Here is a 17,287-nt window from a genome sequence, read left to right on the forward strand (position 1 = left end):
CACCTTGATTCGGGTGTTTTTAGTGCTGCTTCCTTCTGAAGGAGCACCCTCTGGGAGCCTTGCTTTCCCCACCGTCGGTTGACAGAGGACCGTGGAGCACAGAACTAACTACCCTTTGTGCATGGCTCAGGACGGTGGTGATTTTATAGGGTCCTGGCCATTTCACATCCATGAAGTAGGAACTGGGCTCTGCACCAGGCGCCTCTTCTTGTGTTTCCTCTCCTCTTCTGGAGAGGGAGGAAGGGGGTCCTTAGCGAGAGGCACATGTCGTGGGGAGGTCATCACTGCTAGACTTAATGTACACATTTTAGTTTTACATTACGTTTTTAGCAATATTACCCACGGTAAGGCAAGATCTACTGATAAAAGTTCTCGTTTAAGGCTCTGGAGTTGGACTATTAAAGGTAACTTATTCCAACTAAAAGATTTATTTTTTAAGATTAATATGGAAGCTTCACCTGACTCACCCCTACCTCCTCAGACACAGTTAAATCTTTTAAATCACTCATTTATAACATTATTCTGCATATGCTAAATATTGAATAATAGCGAGTTATCATTCAATGTTTCTAATTTTTAATTTAATTTGTTCATGGAAATAGTAATTTTAGTACAGCTCCATGATGATCTTTGTAATATTTTGGAGGATTCTTATGTCATGCATAATTCTCCATCCCCTTGTCCTGGCTCATACATTGACTGGTTTATATTAAAAGAGATTCCCCCTCTCCCCCCACCTCCAACCCCCATTCTTTTTCTTGGAATAGAATCTTAAAAAGGAGAGAATCTGTCTTGGTTGTTATTCATGCCTCTTTTTTTTTTTGCCTCTGGGATAGACTACTATAATTTATTTTCTTTGGCCTTTCCCTGAAAGTCATCCAGAAGCGACAGTATTTATAGCACAGAGCTGCTTTACTACTGAACGTGGCTGGGGACAGGCGGGTGTTAGCCTCAGGAACTGGTATTGACTGTAAGAACAGCAGTCAGATGGGCTGAATTTAAGTTGCACTGATTTAACACTTAGAATAATCTGAACTTTAAATCTGTGACCTGCTTGTGAGAATATGGGATCAGTAATATAACTTTAAGAACATGGATTTTGATGAAACTAGATTAAAATGGACACATTAGTTTAATATACAAGAGTGTCACAATTTTTACATAGCAGAGTTACAGTTTTTGAAGTGTAATCCACAAAGCCAAAAATATCAGTAGTGGATGAAGCATCGTTTTACTAAGCTGCCAGGGACATGGTGACTAACTTTTTAGTTCATGTACTCCTTATATGGATTCAAATATCATTGGTAGATCTTGGTAGAATTTCTGTATTACTAGTAAGCATTTTCTTATTCCTTAACTCTTCTCCTTCCCCTTTGGCTATTTTAAAACATAATCAGAAATTGTAGAGACATAATAAGAAAGTGTATAAGGCCTGTCGAACTTTTACCATTACCAATAATAACTTAAACTAATTGGTTTAGGGTTCTCTGAATAATAATTCTCACATCTACCTTTATGTAATACTAAAGGTGTTGTATCCCCTTTTTTGGGGGGCGGGGGAGATTGCATTTATGAAGTTAGTTGTGTTTTCTTCAAGTTAGTTTTAGAATAAGTTTATCTGAGGTCTGATTAAATTATCTGGTTTATTAAACCTGGAACATACAGATTTTTGTTTTTTTAAATTTAGTTGATGACTTTGTGCCCATGGCATCCAAAGGGATGTTTTTGGTTTCATTTGATGACTATGAAGTTCAAAAACAGAAGCAGAAACTTATCTGCTAGCATTTGTTTATATAGGAATGCTCATTCCCTGAAACTAGAGATTTATTGTATTAAATTTCTAAAGTGCTAAAATGTCTGTACCTAAGTGAAACAGTTGGCAGGCAAATACACTCTTGTGTATTATAATATAATAATCTTTATTCCATCTTGTAGTAAGAAGTTACATTGCATGCTTCTCTGAGCTAATTTTACATAAATTATGATTATCTAAAAAGACACCTAAATATGGTCCTTAGGACAAATAGACCCTCAGAAATTCTGTTCCAAATAACTTGCTTACCAATGCTGTGTTCAATTAATATTGAGAAGACCTTTTTATTAAAAGTTTACTTATTTACACATAATGTTTACATACTGTATTTCAGCTGACAGGGAGCACTCTGGCATATTTCTGGTGATTATCATAATAATTCGAAGGCATGTTTAAAACAGTTATATTATTGTCCCTGATCTATAGATGAGTGACCTGAGGCATATAATAAATTGTCAACCTCTTGGTTCCAGTGGTCTTTCTGTCACATTGTATTATTTCCCATGGATGATCAATTATTTTGATTTCAATGGAAGTTAAGCAGAATTTCTGTCTCGAGCAAGCAAAACCTCTTTTTATTTTATTTATTTTTTTAAAAATTCTTTATTGTTTAAAGTATTATGTAAGTCTCCGTTTTCCCCCATCGACCTCTCCCCGGCCACACCCACCCCCCAGCACATGCCCTCACTCCCCCTACTGTCTGTGTCCATTGGTTATGCTCATATGCATGCATACAAGTCTTTTGGTTGATCTCTTATCCCCTCACCCCCCCAACCCCCCAACCCGCCTTTTTAAAAGATAGGGGTAGATGTTGTAGGTTAGAAGAGATGTAGATCTTGAACAGGCTGGCAAGAACTACAACCTGGTAAGGTGGTCTGATCTGAGCAGCTTATCTACAGTAGGCAGACGGTATCAGAATAAGTCAGGATTCCACATTTAGGAACTTACTAGTAGCCAGGGAGCAAGAGAGCTTTAATGATGGTGCTAGCAGGCTAAGTTTCCAGACTTCAGGGGCACACCATTATTCTCTGAGTGTGATCCCCCAGAGTTGTGCAACATGGCGGTACTCTGGGAGATATTAAGAACGCTAAAAGAGCGCAGTTATTCAGTGAAGAAGCTCTGAAGACTGAGGCCTTTTATTCTGGCTAACTCTGATAATCAGTAAGTCTCTTTCCCAGACAGAATCTTTTGGTCTTAAAAGGCTGAGGTCAACTCTCACAGCTGCAGTTTCTCCAGGGATAAATAGTCCTTGTAAGGAGCCAAAAGCCTTTCACATCAATATTTGAACAGAGAGAACCATATCCTGTAGTCAAATTGAGGATTATTTATGCCCCTTCCAAACACAGAGAGTTTGGTTTCTTAGATGGTGAACTGTGTTTGGCAAGGCGACAGGCATTCAGTACACCAGAGTCCTGGTCACATCTTCGTGTACTTTCTACACTTCAGCTTTGCTAAGTTCATAATAGATAGTAGAGGTAGCTCTCTGTTGGCTCTTAGAACTTTAAGTTATGGCTTAGATCAAATTGAAATATTTGGGGATGATTTTGAAATGATTCATAGATAGGTACAAGCTTTTCATGATGTTAACATTTCTATTTGACATAAAATCATTTTCTCAATAGTTGATGATTTATTTTGACTTGAAATTATAAATCCCAAAGATAATTTTCTTAATGTGAACACTGTGTTGTTTGGCAGATAGTTTTCCCTGAAGATTATTTAAAAGTCTCTTACCCTTAATTGAATATGTTACACAGCCTAGAAGTCCACTAAGTAATGCTTCCAAAAACTGTTTTCATTTAGCGGATTATGTATAACCCCCTTTTAGATTTGATGAAAGGAGTCAATAATAGTAAAATAAGCTCAAATGCATTTCCAAGATGTTCAGGCACTCAGTGCCAAAGAGAGGAATAAGTATTGGTCTGAAATGAATTAAAAATAATCTTGCCAGAAAGTATCATTTCTGGGGCGAAAGATAAGGATTTTAAATATTGATGTTTAAGCTAAAATTTTCTTTAATTTTGCTAATTCTAACTTTAAAATTTTCCAAAATTGTGTTATTTGCAGTCTAGGCATAAGGGAAATATATATATGTTTTTAGCACAAAAGTGGTTGAAGCTCTAGTTACAACCTGTTGGCCATAGATTAAGCCATCTTAGTGTTTCACCATATTGACTTAAAAGTAAGAAAATAGAAAAACCAGCATTTGAAGGAGTTTCTGTTGAAATTATATCAGTAACATACTATAGTATTCTTCCCACCCAAAAGATGGATAATTAGGTATTTCATTTAAATGAGAATTAAAATATTATATCCATGTATTAGTATGTATTCACAGAACTAGAGCACAATAAGTTACCTATTATAAGCATTACTTTTTATATAACTTAATATATGATTAATCAGAAACCCTGACAGGCTCTTGCATTGTCTTGAATACATCTTTATAAATTCCATCTGTTATATAATACCATGGAAAAATGCTAGTTGTTGTTTTAATCATCATCTGATGATGTGTTTACTGATTTTAAACAGAGAGAGGGAGGATGGGGGGGGGGGGAGAGAGAGAGAGAGAGAGAGAGAGAGAGAGGAAGAGGAGAAAAACATTAATTGGTTGCCTCCTGTACGTGCTCTCACCAGGGATAGAAAATGCAACTAGGTATGTGCCCTGATCTGGAATCAAACCGGCAACATTTCGGTGCATGGGATGACACTCCAACCAACTGAGTCACACCGGCCTTGGCAAATGCTAATTGTTTTAATTTTACCTTTTGGATTTTAGATAAACAGGGTTTGTTACATATTGCTTCTACATTCTTTGATGCCAAATATTCAGAAACAAATTGTTTTTATTCAGTGATTTATGAGTTTCCTTTTTAAATAAGTTCTCTACTGAAATAGGATAGCTCAATTTGGTTTTAAAATTACATTTATGAATGGCTTCTCTCCTGAAGTAAAAATTGTAGACTGAGTTCTGTTTGTCTCTCCCTTCACTGAATGCAGAAATCTCTCCTGAAGTCAATAAAAGGTTAGCAAGAGAGAAGAAAATTATGATTGAAAGAATTGAGCTCAGTAATTCCTGTTATTATAACTTTCATCTGAAAGAATGAAGTACTCTCTTTAAGCTCTATTTCCCATTGTTGAATTCATATAATAAATATCTATAGAATATGATTTTAAGCAGTGTGTTTACTTTGCTAGATTTGATTTTTTTTTTTAGGAAATAGTCTCAGAAAAGTACCTACTTAGCCTTAGATAATTATTTTTAGAGGACTAATAATATTTATGACAGAATTTTCTCTGGGTAAAAAAGCAAAAATGAAGTTATTTGATTAACTTTGATTGTTTATTAAGCTCATTAAATACTCTTCTGTTTATATTGCATATTTCATCTGGCTTTCTTGGCAATGCTGTGAAGTTGAGGAGGCCAGTATGGGAAGATTATAGCACAGTGAGATGACTTGTCAAAGGGAATGTAACTAGTTGCTGGTAGTATCGGGACTAGAACTCAGACCTCCTGACAGGCTAGTTTCGTATTTCTTCAGCCAACCACATCTCTCATTTTATAACCTATTGATTATTATGCAGCCAAAGTTTTTTAAATAAAATAAAATTGATTTGAGAGAGAGGAAGGGAGAGGGAGAGGGAGAGAGAGAGAAACATAAATGATGAGAGATCATTGATTGGCTGCTGCCTACCCCACCACCCCCCTTCCCGGGGATTGAGCCCACAACCTGGGCATGTGCCCTGACCAGGAATTGAACTGTGACCTCCTGGTTCATAGTTTGATGCTCAACCACTAAGCCACGCCGGCCGGGCTGCAGCCAAAGTTTTAACATAATAAAAATGAGTTCTTTCAAAAATCTACCAGAACAATTCCTTCAGGCACACTACCCCTAGTTCTTACAAAACAGTTGTTTTGAGTGACAAATACAAAATTACCATGGTAAAAATCATTCTCACTCAAAAAGATAGAGCATGGAAGTAAGGTGATGCATTGGGTTAAGGCACCAATCTCTAGCCCAACCGACTTAGATCTTTATCCTGGCATGAATTTGGTGGTACCTCCTAGTCCCTCATGGATTTTTTCCACATCAGACAAAACCACTGGATGGTTTTGTGCAGTCTGGCAGGATTGTTAGTTGCAGTGGTGTAGAGATGGAAACAATTTGGGAGTTTGTAGGTTGAAACTGAGGTGCCTGGTTCTATGAAGTGGTATTGGTACTGAACTTTGAGTACCAAACTTATGTATATATTTAAAACAGTTTTCTTTTAAGGTGGATGGTAGAGGTGGCTATTTGAGTGTCTTTGGAATACGGAGACATTCAGCATAATTGTACATCTTATAAAGAGGAATGTTGGAGCAGGATGGGTTGTAAATTCACTGCAAATTTAGAATCCAAACAAAACTCACTTCATGTTTGTATAAACTATTTTAAGCCATCTTGTTCTTACTAAATTTTTTCTCTCTAGCCTGTAGTTTTTGTTTTTAATGCCAGCTTCCACTTTTTCTCGATGAGATTCATATTTTATGGGCCTCCTGAATCACTTCTAGATGGTCCCATAATAGATTGGTGCCACTGTACTAGGTTAAATACATTATACTCATTATTTGCAAATCGTTATTGAGGATCCATAGAATTAACTAAGTTCTTAGGAGAGCCTACTTGGTAGAGAGATGATAAGATCAACACTTTCTAAAAGCTCAATTTAGAGCATAGTATAAGACATTAAAAATGTGAGACATTTTATAAAAGAGATAAAGCATTAAGAAATATTTTAGCAACTTCTATAAATGACATAGATAAATTTGGAGTTGCTTCAAGAACATACTTTCTTCTCTGAACTATCACAACATTCACCATTTTTCTTAGGTCTCTGGATTAAAGGACTAGGTCATAGTGCTTTGTAATGGCAAACTCTTAATGTGTGAATGAAATAAGAACACTTTTGAATTACAAATATAATATTGCCTTAAAATTCACAATTTCATTAATTTTCTACAAAGTCATATTACCCAATTGCTTCCCAAATAATTATAACACATGCAGTCATTTATACATAGTTTAAGTGCAATACATTTTATTAATGATGCTTTTAATATTTGTTTGACCTTCATCTTCTTCGTTACCTTCACTCCTTCACATCCCCCAGCAAACTCTATGCTAAAACCAATTCTCGGATGCCAGTCTGCACTAGAGGCTATTTCTTTTAAGAATCTTATCACTCCTGAAAAATATGTGGTATCTTCATTTAAAATAAAAAGCTAAATAAAAGTGAATTTGAGATATGGAAGGAAAGCAGAGGTAGAAAGCCGAACACCTTCAATGTTCATTCTCCAAAACACACAATTTTAACATATCCTAAAACTTCAGGGAGCAGCTGCAACAATATTTAGTTGGAACTTAAAATCCCTAATAAATTCCACTTTCCCAGCAAGATAGAGTTTGAACAAAGTGATAAATGTTCCTATGGTGTCCATTGGCTTGAATTAATTTGAAGAGACATACGCAGAGGGGATCCTTGGCAGCGATGAAAACGCACATAAACAAAAGATATTAAATGCTGAACAAGAAGAGGTGCAAAATATTTTCTCAAAAACAAGAACTGAAAAGCATGGCTCCTTGGGGCTAGCCAGCTGCTGTGTGGATCCTGGGAGGTGGGGTCCTGTTGTTTGGCTCCTCCTTTCATATCACATGTCTTCCATTCTTATGGAATATGCTTTTGAGATGAACAAAGGGGGAAGGAATAGCAGTTTTCATTTGCTCAGATTGTAGAGTCATAAGTGTTACACCACAATCACTAACGGGAGGCAGGCAGTTCTATTTGACGAGACCAGGGCTCCTTCTTTTGAGGATAGCTCGTTAGTAAGAGACCTACAAAAATGTTTTATTTTCAAGATAAAATATTTGTAACTGATAACATTTTAGTGGGTTATTATTAGATACATCTGGGTCTTCATCTAATACTTTTGTGATTCCTTGTATTTTTCTGATTGTCAAGCTTGCAAAATAACTGTATTGATGACTTGAGCGCATGAAATACATTGACAAAACCTGAAATGGTGTAAATTTTTAATCACTTAAGTGTAAGCTAAAAATATACCTACTAAAAGAAAGAGCCCTGATATAAAAAAAAAACTCCTAATATGAATGATTTTTTCTCATCACTTTACTGTATGAATGTGTGTGTTCTTGTGTTATAGCAGGAGTGAGGAATGAACAATGAAATTAGGAGGTGGAAGGAAGCAATTTAAAAAACAATTAAGAAATATAATCCAATGTTATGACAGCAATTATGCATTCTAGACATATTTTCTGAAATAACATCATACCTGAAGAGTGCATTATTAATTTTACTAAACACATTCTTAGTCCTATTATAATACTAACACAAACTCTAAAAATTTAATTAAAATGATGCTGATAATATTAATGGAATTAAAATAGAACCCTGGCCAAACTTTAGAGAGGGTGTTTGATTTCTCTTGTTTACTCTTTGTTTTACCATTTTCCCTTGGTAGAGTAAAACCCAATTCTATTTATTCAAGGTGGCTTTGTGTTTTATCTGAAAGTGGTCACTATTTTGGAACTTAAGTGGCTAAGAGCCATGACAGCTGAAGATGGATTTGGAGAAGGAATTTGATTTGAGTGAGAAAAAGACTGTCTTTACTTTGGTCAAACTTTTTTTTTTCTTGGTTCAGTAATACCAGATGTGGGTCTCACAGTTCAATTTTCTTTTTGCCATAATGATTCCTTGGTGAGAGTACAATCATGTCTAAAAAAAGTCTCCACCTTGGATTATTGCCTTGCCTTTGTACAGTTTTAACATATTATTGTCATCACATTTTAAAAGTATTCACACAATGATTCATTTTCACATTTTTCTCATGTTGATATTCACATCAATTATGATGAGTTTGTGACAGAACATCACCACATCACATTGCTACACACCCTTGGATTATGATGAATCCACAAGAATGGCCATCAGAATTTTTGCTCAGAAAAATTTTTAGTCTTGGAAGCAATGTAAGTGGCAAGGAACGAGAGGAAAAAATTAGAAGATATACTAGATTTGGCCAACAAACAGCAAGAGCACTTTGGGGATTTCAAATTTGATTTATAACTATTCTTTTAAAAAGTTGACTACTTTTACAGTGCTCATAAGACTAAAAGAATAGTGTTTTTGGAAGAAAGGTTGGGGACTCTTTAAATTGGCAGATGGGGAAAATTTACCAGCCAAATAGGCCTTCATACTTGCCGCAAAACCTTTCCTGACACTTCATTTATCCTAACTACATTAGGCTAATAACTTCTTAGTTAGCAACCTCCAAGGAGAGCCTTGTTGAACATTCTGAATAAACTGTGCGGCAGTTCCCAGCTTGCGATTAGTTATGTTATAATTCTGCAAAGACCATCTTTCAGTGTCTGCTTTGTGACTTTAATTAAGTGGGAATCTACAGAAAGTAGGATATTGTTAATTGTGTCATAATCTTTAGTAAAAGAGTTATTGTTATTTCTAAGTTATGCAGTTTACTGATGTGCAATCTGGAATTTGCGATTAAGTTTTAATAAAGAGATGAAAGAAAAAGATGTTGCTAGTATTATGAAACATAATTGCAAAAGACCAATTCCCATTAACTACTGGGTGGGGTTAATCTACTCAGTTCACCAATATTTATTCATATTAACAAAAGCAATAATAATTAAAGTATTGATAACATTTTATTAAAAATTGTGTTAATATGTACAATATCTATGATGTACCCAAGTTTATCCACAATTTTAGGAGCTGTAGCTACTCTTATTCCCCCCATTTTAAAGCTGAGAAAACAGGTTATACAAGTAGGTGAGGGGTGGGATGATTCTAGAACTAGAATCAGTGCTGGAACCTGGTTAAGAAGGATACAGAAGTAGTAGAAATCATTGCCTCTGCTTTCAGTAGGCTTACAAACTAGTTGGAAAGATAAAATTAAATGGAATAAGAAACAGTGAAAAATTATAGAGTAATATGTAATTAATTAATAGTTTAAGTGCAGCTGGAGCTCAAAGAGATCAACAGAAGAGTCAGCAGAAAATGCTTCCTGGATGAGATGAATCTTGCATTAGTCACATTTGAACAGAAAGATGTAGACGAGATAAAGGGCAAGAAAATTAGAACATGTTTGGAAGAGGTTATTAACATTGCATTTGAAACTAGTCCAAAAAGGACAGTGAGATTATATATGTATTAGTCATATATAGCATAAAATTTCTGAATTATCTCACAGAGATAAAAGATTTTACTAAAATTTAGAATATTTTTTATATATTTTCTGGTATATTTTGATGCTCAAAAGAATTTTGATAGAATGGCTGACATACATAATAAATAGTAAACTAGTTATTAATAAATTAGTTGAATAAAATTAAATAATTAGTGGCTTAATATTCCCTATTAGGTTTTCCCAAAGAAGTAAATTTACATTATTTAATTACTTAATACTTTTAACATTTAAGAATCGAATGAAAGAAAAGGTTTAAATACTCTCCTATAGAGATTTTGAGTTACTTTGCACATATTTTTGCTCTAATATTTACAGTATTAAAATTCACATTATTCAGATCTATCATAGGGAAACTAACACCCTTTAGAAGAGCCAAAGATATAGAAACCTTATGTATCTTATGTTCACTGTTGTAGTCACCGAACCTAGAGCAGTACCCAGCGCATGGTAGATTCTCATTAGTTATCTGCTGAATAAATGAATAAATACGCACAAAGATGGAATTTGAGTAACATCACAGTTTTTAATCTAGCATAATTTAAGCATTTTCCAAATGTTAATTATTGGCAAATATCATAGTATTTTTTTTTAAATCTTCATCCGAGGATATTTTTTCATTGATTTTTAGAGAGAATGGAAGGGAGAGGGAAAGGCAGAGAGAAATATTGATGTGAGAGAAACACATCAATTGGTTACCCAGGACCTTTTGGTCTACAGGCCAACACTCTATCCACTGAGCCAAACCGGCGATGGACATATCATAGTCATTTTATTTAACTAGTAACTAAAGAATAATGAGGGTTCATGTTTACACAGTGCTCCATAGTGATTCAAACACTGGGGACAAGAATCTTCAGATTTCCTCCCTTTCAAAAGTAAAAGTTTTCATTTTGTTACCTTCAACAAATGATAAGGGCAATACACTATTTTTCAAAACTCGTGGATTAGAATCCCACTTACTAACCGTATGGTTTTAGGTAAGTTATTTAACTTCTGTAAATCTCAGTTTACTCAAGCATAGAATGAAAATAATACCTTTTTGGTTCTTACACCATGATGGTTGTGGTGAGGTCTAAGTGGGAAAATTTCTATGGGGACCATTAACATTTTATACAAATGTCATGTATTTTAAGCCATTTCTTTAATACAAGCAATGTTTTAGGCCACTACATGCATTGTAGATAACAATATAATGGTAAGCCTGTTATTACTATGGCACTGATTATGGAATGCAGATATATACCAATAAGGTAAGTTTCAATCATTCATTTGAAGATCTAGGGAAAAATCCTCAGGTTGAAATAAGACTTGCATGTTTGGGAAAGTAGGTCATTGTGGTCAGTTCATGATGGAGTGAGAAGGAACATAGTACTGGAGAGGTAGGCAAGGCCAGATCCTTTAGAGTTTTTCAGGCTATGAGAAGTAGTTTGGATTTTTCGTGAAAAATTATTATCACTAAGATTATTTGAAAGACAGCATTCTTCAACTGACGATAGCAATGTTACCCTACTTTTTAATTGGAAGTGGAGTCAAGATAAGAGATCCTAAGTTTCCAGGGGGAAAGCGGGGCGGGGTGGGGGTGGGGTGAAGCTGAGAGGATACCGGAGTGGGGGGCAGTGAGAGATCAACCAAAGGACTTGTATGCATGCATATAAGCATAACCCATCAATGCAGTCACTATAGGGGGAGTGAGGGCATGTGCTGGGGGTGGGGATGGGAATGAGCAGGGAGAGGTCAATGGGGGAAAAGGGATTCATATGTAATACTTGAAACAATAAAGAATTAAAAAAAAAAAGATGAGTCTTCTACATAAAAGGAATTGCTGCTATTTTCTCCCTGGCACTAATTTCTTTTGATCTCTTTCTTTACAGTTCATAAATTGGCCTCTGATTTAAAACTGTCTTTTTGAAGAACCATAGATATATTAAGCATACACATTTTATGTATTCAGTTCACAAATTGGCCTCTCAGTTAAAACTGACTGGTGTTTTTGAAGAACCATAAGTATATTAAACATACACATGTTATGGATTCCAAAAAACAATATTGCAGTGAACTTGAACTTTTAAAATTTCTCTATAAATGCCTCTCAGAGTTTGACTGCTGGACTAGAAGCCTGTGCATTAACTGGAAAGTTATTAGAAATACAAATTATTGGACCCTGCTGCAGACCTGCTGAATCAGAAGCTGTGGGGTTTGAGTTAAGCAATCCGTTTTAACAAGTCCTCTGGGTAATTCTGATGCAGGCTAAAATTGGAGAACCATTGTATTATATATATTCTGCTCCAAGTTTAGGATGTCCCAGTATAATTTCTATAGAAATATAGGTAGTTATTAAATATATGTACTGCTTTTCCATTTCCAGTGTTACTATTATTAACATATAATGATATCCTGTTTTCCATGATGTCCCATGTAATAAAAATTATATCAACTATAAAAAAAAGAGAGATCCTAAGTTTCATATATATACAAATGGATTATAAGAGAATAGCAATTATATATAGTATACCTGGAAACTCCTGTACATTTTTAAACTAAGAAAAACCATTAATAGCTTCCTATGATTATTGAATACTCTGCCTTATATTAATATTTATTTATATTGTTGTCATCTAATCTATTCTAAATTTCTTTTGGCCATGGATTGTGTTTTAATCAACCTTGCATAGAACAGGATTTTTTTTTAAACACCAAAATAATATATTATTAGGGTAATAAGCAACAGTCTCTTTCCCCAACCCTTCCTTGATGCTATTTCTTGGCATTCATCTCTATTTCTAAATAATATGGTTTTATGACAATTTTTTTGATTTGTCCATTTTAGACATTCTCTTTTATTTGCTTCTTTTGTTGATAATAATTTCACTGATTTAAACCACTGACTGTATGCCCATCTTTCTAATATATTTAATCATTTTCAATTCCTCTTTTGGATACCATTAAACAATAGAACTTTGTTTCTTGTTTTGTAACTTATAAACATCTTTTGCTTCTACACTTTGTAGAGAGCGATATTAGACCTCACTAGATATTTTTAAAAGCTAGCTGGAACAGTTTTGTTCATGGGGAGCATAGAACACCATGATTACTTTTTTCTCCATGGCAGTTAAGTCCTGATCCTTGTCTTCCATCTCTTAAACGCATTTACTCTTGAACTATGTATGATCTATAACTCATGTCTGTGTGATAGCAATAGATGACTTGATAGATTTTGTTTGGCTATATATACTTCCATGTTAGTAATGTTTAAATATCTAGTTCCCACACAGTGGAAACCAGGTCAGTTTTAACTTCCTTAGTATTTTATCTGGCATAGCTCCACATATAATCAGGTTATTATTAAAATGCTTTTTTTGATATTCATAGGTAAACTTACTCAAACAAATCTTGTTTGGTTATTAACAGAATAGAAGACCTAGTAGAGCAAGGTAACCCAAATAGTTATACTGTGATCCTCCAAGCTTTTCATTGTTTTCTGCAAAGAAAACTGGTCAATATATTGGAGAATTTTTAATCTAGCTCTTTGAGACTATGAAGTTTTGGAAGCATTTTGGTTATTCATACCTTATACCCTCTAGTCCTTGAGATTTTTCGTGTTGGGCTGGGACCTGAAAGTGATGGAGCAAATTTAGCAAGGCCTCCACAATCATAATCATACCTTTTCAGAGGGTAATGAATTCTGGCACTCAGTTTTTTAGAACACTTAAACCCTTCTTATAGACATGTAATGACTAAGTGTTCTAATATTCTTAATAAATTATTGGCAATTGGAATGGGAGAAAAATATGATAAGAGGCATCAATGCCTTATATCACATTATTATTATTAATCCTTGTCCTAGGATATGTTTATTGATTTTTTAAAATTTTTTATTTTTTTAGCGTGAAGGGTAGGAAAAGAGAAAGAGAGAGAGGAAGAGAGAGAGAGAAAGGAGCATCAATGTGAGAGAGGAACATCTATTGATAGCCTCCTGTTGCATCCTGACCAGAGATCTAACACTCAATCTAGGTTGTGCCCTGACCAGTAATCGAACCCACAGTCCTTTGGTGTACAGGATAATGCCCCAACCAACTGAGCTATACCATATAGGGCTCACCTTATTATTATTATTTTTTAAAAAATGTTTTTATTGATTTTAGAGAGAGAGGAAGGGAGACGGAAAGATAGAAACATCAATGATGAGAGAGAATCATTGATCAACTGCCTCCTGCATGCCTCCTACTGGGGATCGAGCCTGCAACCCGGGCATATGCCCTGTCCATGAATTGAACCATGACCTCCTGGTTCATAGGTTGACGCTCAACCACTGAGCCAAACCAGCGAGGCTCACATTATTTTTGTTAGACTAAAATAATTTTGCAAATTGGAATATTGGATAGAAAATAGGATAATGAAATATGTATAGTAGGGGACAATATAATGTAGTATGGTTAGAGAGGAAAAATAGCAAAAATCCAAAAAATGAGTAACTGACTATATTTAGTAAAGTTGGAAATTCCCTTAGCAGTAAGGGAATAATAAGATTAGTATGAGTTAACAATGTACTGTTGTGGTTAAAGCAAACACAGCACAAGGTCACATAAATAAGAATCAAGAATGTAGGAAACTTGATAATTTTCTCATTGTACTTGCCACTGGTCAGAGCCTTATGAAAGCATTGTTTTGAGTTCTGGGCTTCACCACTAAGAAGGACATGGTGAACTTGGAGAAAGTTCAGAGGAGGACCACAAAGATGATTAAAGGGTTGAAAAAGAAACCTAAATGAAAAAATGTTAAGTAGTAGAGATTATTATTATTCTAGAGAAGAGGTATTTAATTTATGCATAAAGGATGGAGAACAGATGTTCTTAATCTTCACTGAATGTCAAACAAAAAGTAATCAACTTAACCTGTAGCTTGAAGGATTTAGATTAGATATAAGAAAAATTTTACACTTAGAATGTTAGAATAAGTGACTATGAGACATGTGAAGTCTTTTGTAACACTATAGATCCTGTTGGTAACATCAAACTACTCAAAAGGCATTTGAGGCATTTATTACTTTAGTAGCTCATTAGGTACTAAAGAATTAAAAAATTCTTTTCTGACTGAGAAAAATTAACAGTTGATCAATAAATTCTGACTATGATCAGTCCTATGGAAATGTGTCTAGTTGACTTGATAGAGGTAATGTAATTGGAGTTATAGTCAATTCTGTTAATAAGACACTATAGGGTGATGTTCCATTAAATCAGAAGAAGAGTCAATATGACCTCTCTCTCCACTTTCTCTTAGTTAGACCATGCTTTAGAAGACAATTGACAGCTGTTGCTTGTTCATTGATTTGGTGGTAAATATCAATAAAAAAGAGAAATGATTATGTTGTAGTTTAACTATATTATTTTAAGATTTTAGCTTTACATATATATCTTCAAATGATTAAGTCGTGTGGTGGTGTTTTCTCTAACAGTAGTTCCTTTGTGTGCATTTTAAAAATGCAAAAATGCAGTCAGAATTTCAAAATCAATGTTCTTAAGTAGTTTGTCTGACCATAAATAAAAATTATTCATCTTTGCAAATCAACTACCAACATACTGCCTAACAAAGCCATAGCATTGGTTGCTTGTGGCTAGGTTTAAAAGACCTATATACTAACAATAGAAAAATTCTTCTCCTTGTTGAGCAATGCCCTACATGTATATTATGCTTTTCCTTTAAATAGCTTCTTTGGTTTTGAGGTTTTTGAGCAAGAAGACAAAATAAGCTGTGTATTTTATTTGAAGGCAAAGAGCTGTTGTGGTCTGCATGTTCTATAAAACTAAAAAGATGCTATAGTAAAAATTTAGAAAAAAATTTTTAGGTGTAGTAAAGTTACTTCTATAAATTTTCCTTTTATTATAAATAATATAAAAAGACAAAAAAAGATAAATTTTCACTGTTTATAAAGCATTTCCATTACATGTTGATGCTAAATATAATTTACACTAAACATAATACTGGAGAAAGTTTTATTTTTTTTATAGGGGAGTAATTTGTTTTTTAAGCAACAAACAAACTTAATTATTTTATTTCTTAGAAAATCAACTATTTTTATTAAAAAATTGTATGTATCTTTGTTCTAGGTGCTGTAATTGTTGTAAATATTTTAATATTAAAAATACATGGTTTGTTATTTACTCCCTAAAGGAGACATATATCTCTCAGGTTGGCATTGATTAATTAGGTGAATTTAATGTACTCTAGAACCTGGCCCTTACCTTGGAGATTTCAAAACCTGATTTTTGTCAGCATGCACATCTATTTAAAAAGATACACTTAAAATTAACCAAACTCTTTAAACTGATAATAAGAAATAAAAATGTCCCACTCATTGTTAATTTACAATGAAAAATATAGCTGACAATGAGTATGCAAGTTAGCATAATCAGCACTTTTCTTCCCTATAGCTAAACTACATGAAAAACTTAATCATAATCTGAAGACCATTTAATAATTTTATAATAAGAAATATAAATTCCCCAGGGATCAGAAACCCATTTAAACCTCTCATAGTCATTGTTTTTTGTCATTGCTTTCCTCCTCCTCCACTTCCTCCTCTACCTTGTCCTCTTCTTCATCTTCTTCTTGTTCTTGTGATAGTCAGGTGTTATTATATTCCCTAAATACTGATAATGGCTTTTGGGAAGAAAATGAGGTTTATGTAAGTATTTGTGATATAAAACAATGTGAAACACATGGATGAGGTAGGTATTTGATCTGAGCTTAAGTGATATCTAAACTTTCACAATAGAAATGGGAGGAGGATAGTGCATGTACAAGGCATGGACACAGGGAAGATCAAGATATTTTTAGAGAGTGGTGAGTATTTAGTAAAATTTGGCTAGGGTAGAGAACATATCTAGGGAAAAGTAAACTAGATTTTTGAGGGGGTCTTGAACTCCAACCAAACATGTTTAGGCCTTTGGAGACAGTTGTAATTTTGGGTGAGAGAATAGCATGAGCAGAGCTCTGCTTTAGGAATAATAAGCTCTCTATAATGTACAGTTGGTAAAGGCTATTTGCATTAATCTCAACAAGAGATACTTAGGATATATATTAGGAAGTTGTAAGTAGGGTTGAAATTAAGAGGATGAATATATCTACACTGAGAAAAATTACCCATTTCATGTGAAAGAACAAAGGAAAAGGAGGATACAAAAATAACTCTAAATGACCGAAGTTCA

The 17,287-nt window shown here is 34.2% G+C and overlaps 1 protein-coding gene and 1 pseudogene across 4 annotated transcripts in view; one reads left to right on the forward strand and one right to left on the reverse strand.

The window, feature by feature from the left end:
• The window catches only part of ADAMTS6 (ADAM metallopeptidase with thrombospondin type 1 motif 6), a 213,140-nt gene that overhangs the window by 58,022 nt on the left and 137,831 nt on the right, over positions 1–17,287 (forward strand). The window lies entirely within an intron of this gene.
• Positions 20–282, reverse strand: LOC307109915 (small ribosomal subunit protein eS27-like; annotated as a pseudogene). The gene has a single exon. The product of its transcript is annotated as a small ribosomal subunit protein eS27-like (transcript).

The sequence above is a fragment of the Cnephaeus nilssonii genome, assembly GCF_951640355.1.
Source record: "Cnephaeus nilssonii genome assembly, chromosome: 2".
Classification (NCBI taxonomy): Eukaryota; Metazoa; Chordata; class Mammalia; order Chiroptera; family Vespertilionidae; genus Cnephaeus; species Cnephaeus nilssonii.